Below are 6,000 nucleotides of genomic sequence, written 5' to 3' on the forward strand. Positions count from 1 at the left end.
CTGAATGTGTTGCTAAGCGCAAAACTCGAGAACGGTTGGACCGATTTCGCTAATTTTTTTTAAATATTCTTTGAAGTACGAGGATGGTTCTTACGGAGAGAAAAATTCTAAAAAAAAATTAAATTTCCTGTAAAAGTCAAAACACAACACTTTTAAATATAAAAATGGATTTTCAATTGTGCTAGTAACGCTAAAACTCGAAAACGGCTGAACGGATTGGGCTAATTTTAGTCTTAAAATATTCGTAGATGTCCAGGGAAGGTTTTAAACTGACACGAAGTTCACCGGGACAGCTAGTTATGTAATATAATAAGGTACTCAATTTATTTCCGAATTTTCCTTTAAACAAATCAATCATGGACACTAAGGGCCTGTTTTATAAAGTGCCTAATAGGCTATACACAACTTTTTTGACAGATTCTCCATACTTAATCTGTCAAGTTAATTGGTGGATAGCCTTATCAGGAAGTGGTAAAACAAGCCCTAAGTAAATTACGCGGCTAGGCAAGTAGGCGTAGTATGCGGCCGGCGCGGTGGCGTGCGCCACCAAAGAAACACCGCGGCGCTACTCTTCCCGCGCGCGGTGTCTATGCGTTGGGTAAATAATTATTTAACTTTAAGCTACATTTACTCAGTGATCAATTTATATATATTTTTTTCATCTAATATAATAGCCAAATATTACAATTTGGCTGTCTCCCGCTTTGCTTCGGTAGGGAAATTGGATATCTCCTACTCCTCCTAAATTTCCTCTGATTAATTTCGTTGCAGGTCCAAGACAGATTTAGCTTGTCCCTCGGGCATCCCTGAGATCATATCAAAGGGTTTTCGTGGTTGGTTACCACTGTTGATCCTGGCGACACAAGAGTTGCAGTGGTGGGAATGTGTGGTGGGCCTTTTGCCCGTTTAAAAAAAAATAGCCAAATATAACTTCCTCGAGTACGAGTATTGAACATGTCTCACCAGCAGTGCCGGAAATAGGGCGGTGCCACCGGTGCCCAGGCACAGGGCGTAGACTCTGGGGGGCGCAAAAATGGCCAAACTAGGCAGAAGTATTATATTTTCGGTTTGCTCCCGATAATAGTTCCCGCTGCGCCCCTAGAGCACAATTTCAACAATAAAATAGACCTATACATTGTTTTGGGTAATATAATATCTAAATAGCAAGGGTGTAGTTGTAGAAGCTCGCACAGGGCGCAAAAAAGACTGTTTACGGCACTTCTCACCAGTTACGCAATATTGATTCTCAATAACAGTATTTATTGTTAGAGTTCTAAACCAACGTTACACTGTTTATCTGTGAATGCCAAACTCAGTACAAACACTCAAACTGAGAAAACTGAAGTTGCGTTAGCCGCGATCCGACACTTGGAAGATTTATTACAGCTCACATTAAAATTATTTAAAACTAGATGACGAATAAAACGAAATTGTATATCACGCGAGTATAGTAGTATTAGTTGTATATTTATTACATTTTTCCTGTCCTTTCCCGGGACTCTAAGTATCTCCATACCATATTTCACCAAAATGTGTTTAGCAGTTTGGGCGTGAAGAGGTTACAGACAGTGAGACAGAAACGCTTTCGCATTAATAATATTAGTATGGATATCTTAAATCCCAAGGTTGTGTGGATAAAACGTAGCTAATATGATATTCAGAGCATAAAATACGTTTACTTTTTTGCTTAAAATTCCATAAATAGTTCGTACGTGAAGAAATAGCAAACTATGCCTACGAACTTTTGCTTTTAAATAGTGTCTTGGGATGCCTAACCTATTTTTATAAAAAGAAGACTAGCCACAAAATACAGATTTTAATAATATTTTTTCCGTATAAATAAACATGATTACTTACTTGCTTACTTGCTAAAAGTTGAGAACCGCTGAACCGATTTATCACATTTTGGTCTTGAAATATTAGAAAATGTACTGGGAAGATTTATACGGTGAGAAAATTTAGGAATCAATTGATACGAAGTTCCCCATGAACTAGATAAAACATAATGAAGTGACAAACTGTTACCCTTTCACATTTCACCACATTAAGGGCCTGTTTCACCACTTCCTGATAAGTGCCGGATAGGCTATCCACCACTTAACTTGACAGATAGAGTATGGAGAATCTGTCGAAAAAGTTATGAAAATGCCTATTATGCACTTTATCAGGAACTGGGGAAACAGGCCCTAAGTATGGATTTCAAAATTATTTACATGTGACATGTTACCAAGCCAAATGTAATAATATCTGAAAGATAGGATGGGAATCCCAATGGACCAAGTTTCTTCGTGTCGTTTAAAGAATGTACCATCGAGGAAATTGATTCCTAGGCAGTTGACGGATCTGCGTCAATTGGTCGTCGTATGTTGCATGTTAGCTGTGATCGGTCGGATGGGTTTGACTTAACGCGACCAAATTACTTAGGTCCGCCATCTGTCTAGGAATCAATTTCTGTGATAGTACATGGGATTTATTCGGCAAGAAATATATTTCGTCTGCGTCCCGCGGGAGTCGAATCTGTGACTTCAATATTTCAATTTTAAGGTTCTATTAATTATAACAGATGATACGCTGATCCATACTATACTAATATTATACATGCAAAAGTGTGTATGTCTGTTACCTCTTCACGCCCAAACCACTGAAGCAAATGCTGAAATGAATATAGGTATTGTTAAAGTCCCGGGAAAGGATATAGAATACTTTTAGTATCATAAAAATGAACGGTTCTCGCGCGATAAACACATTTTGGCGCAATGAAATTGCGGCCGTCATTTAGTACTTGTATAATCACTTAAGGTAATGTTGGATAATGATGACTGGCCATGATTTTCACAATGACTGACAATCATAGACGAATATGTTCCTCTGTTCGTCGCTTGTTGATGAGTGAATAAATAAATAAATAAAATATTTTTTTATTCAAAATGGGTATCATGATACACTTTTTGAAAGTCGAACGAAGAAACTACGTTGCCTACCACCGGTTCGGGAACTACCCCGCCGAGAAGAACCGGCGTAAGAAACTCGCACGGGGCCATCTTTTACTACAAAAATGGAAAATTACAAGTGCAGAGTAAAATGCTTGTTAACACGCTTTTATAAGCTTGGGCTATACAGCGTAATTCCGTTATATACACACGTAGGTAACGGAATCTTTGAGCACAATTTTTATCTATCTCCAGTGGTCTAATGAATTCAAAATTTTTCATACGCATTAAGAGCCAGTGACAATGCAATAATTTGGTAAAATTAAAAAAAGCGTGTTTTTTTTTTAAAATTATTATACAATATTTTAAATGCAATTTGCATTGCAATAAAGTATATAGAAGAAGATTTAAATTTACAAAGTTCTTTATTGAACCGTATAAAAAAAGTATAAGTACCTAATTGGTAATTAAAAAATAATACTATCCAAGAAACTCACAGCATAAAACGTGGTTAAATTAAATTGTTAATTTACTAGAACATAACATAAATTTACCTACACTCTACAGTATATATTTTTTTTTGTTTTTTTGTCATGTTTTTGCCTTATTATTTTTTTTAATATTTTTTTGCGTTTAAATAAAATAAACTTTTCACTTTTTAGTGCGGGAAACTTACGCTAAAGTATGTGTTCGTAATAATTAATACCTACCATTTAATTTTTACTTACACCCAATATAATATAACCAATAATTATATAAATAAAACTTACCGAAAATTCAAAATGAACTCCACAAACTCATTCACAAACTTCGTTTACAACTTAGTTCATTCACAGTTCGTTCAAGTTCTCGTAGCGCTCGGCGTGTGTGCTACGCGGCGCTCGCTACGACACTGCCGCTACGAGCTACGGCGTAGCGGTGGGAACTTTGGTACCGGTTACACCTGTAGCCCTAGCATGGCCACAGTAGAAATACGAAACTATAGATAAACTGAAGGTGCCGTTCCGATCTTTACCGCGGCTAGTCGCGACCGACAAAAATTCAATTAAAATGCCACTTTATGACATAGACTTGTAATAGTCTATGTCATAAAGTAGTTTTTATTTAAATTTTTAGGACTTTTATATCTCACTTTCCAGCACCCGTAGCATGGCTACAGTAGAAATACGAAAGTATAGACAAACAGCGGAGACAAACTGAAGGTGCCGTTCCGAAATTTACGGCGGCTTACCGCGACCGACTAAAAATCAAATATAATGCCACTTTTCGACATAGAATAGTCTATGCCGTAAAGTAAAACGGCAAATTTCTTTGGTACAGGTGATACCTAGATTTAGACATCCCAATAACTACTACTCGTAATATTCGTATAAGGAATTTTAGGGTTTTGACTAGATCTTTAATCTGACCTAACTTTTCTTAGCTGGTAATTTTAAGGCTTAAAGTAATCTAAGCTTTTATTATTAAAACAACTCCGTTGCGGCAAAATTCTTTTCTTGCTTAAAAATCATACATTTTTTCGGTGTAAAAAGTAAAATATTTTATCCTTTCCCAAGACTCAAAGTATTTCTATTCTATACCAAATTTCGGCATAATAACTTTAGCGGTTTGAGCGCGAGGTAACAGACAGACAGATACACTTTCGCATTTATTATATTAGTATGGATAAGTCAAATTGAATTATTTTGTGACTTTGCTGAAGCTACGGAAACATAAAAATTTATATGTTCCTGTGACTTCAACCGAATATTATGCGAAGATTGAAGCATATTCTAGTACAATCAGTATATTATAATCCGACCAAAATCCGTTATGTTGTATACGTCATATCAAGACAATATATAAAAACGTCGTCAAACAAAACTTTTTGTTTACTGTCTGTGTAGGTGCTAACATCTAGAGTGAAAACATTTCAGTAATATCTTTGTAATACATAATATTATATAAAATTCTCGTATCACAGTGTTTGTGCTCCTTCAAAATGGCTGAACCGATTTTAATGAAATTTTATATGTACCATCGAGGAAATTGATTCTTAGGCAGTTGACAGATCAACGTCATTTGGTCAGATCGTATCAATCTAATGTTAATTGTGATCTGTCGGCCGAGTATGACATAACGCGACCAAACTACGAAGGTCCCCCATCTGCCTAGGAATCAACTTCTCTGATAGTACAGTCTTTAGACCTGAGAATATGTTTTTATCTACTTTTTATATTGATACTAGAAATAATTTGTATGGAATAACAAAGTTTGCCGGGTCAGCTAGTCCTATTACAAACAAAGTACTATGCGAATCTAGTTCTACTATCATTTCCAGAAGTGAGACATTGTTATTAAACCTATCCTAAATATATTTTGGGTGAGATATTAATCTCACCCAAAATATATTTAGGATAACACATTAGTGTTACCACCATTACACCCCAATTAGCTCTGACCCGAACGTAAACAATAATTAACAGAGCTCTTATTACAACATAATATATTATAATCATAATGAAACGAGTTCATAAAGCTTCTGAAAGTAGGGGTCCATTTATATGCGTCCGCGCGACCGAGCGGCCCGGACGCTACACCGTGTGATCACAAGCAATCTTAAGTAACGATTTATTTTAATAGTAGCGCTGTCGCGCCTCTGTTCAAGTGCTCACATACTGAGCACATACACACATATAGAGCCATCACATATAGAGCCATGATTCGGCACGAATGGGCCGGCTCGACCGGAGAAATACCACGGGCTCACAGAAAACCGGCGTTTAACAGCGCTTGCACTGTGTTTCGCCGAGTGAATGAGTTAATCCCCTACCCTATTCCCTACCCTACCCTCCCTATTCACTTCCCTCCCCTATTTCCTTCCCTACCCTCCCCTATTACTCTATTCCCTCTTAAAAGTCCGGCGACGCACCTGCAGCTCTTCTGATGCTGCGAGTGTCCATTCGCGACAGAAGTTGCTTTCCATCAGGTGACCCGTTTGCTCGTTTGCTCCCTTATTTCTTAAAAAAAAAGACGGGTTGCACTCCGGGAGTGCCGGCAGAAGTGAAAACTCGATTATTAACGTTATTTT

At 37.1% G+C, this 6,000-nt stretch overlaps 1 protein-coding gene across 1 annotated transcript in view; it reads right to left on the reverse strand.

Annotated features, from left to right (window-relative positions):
- The window catches only part of LOC121733754 (octopamine receptor), a 79,565-nt gene extending 75,773 nt beyond the window's left edge, over window positions 1-3,792 (reverse strand). Inside the window, exon 1 of the mRNA XM_042124102.1 lies at window positions 3,701-3,792. The gene's annotated coding sequence lies outside the window, so the exon portion shown is untranslated. The remainder of the gene's footprint in view (window positions 1-3,700) is intronic.
- Window positions 3,793-6,000: the final 2,208 nt, after the last annotated feature.

This window comes from Aricia agestis, chromosome 14 (assembly GCF_905147365.1).
Source record: "Aricia agestis chromosome 14, ilAriAges1.1, whole genome shotgun sequence".
NCBI lineage: Eukaryota > Metazoa > Arthropoda > Insecta > Lepidoptera > Lycaenidae > Aricia > Aricia agestis.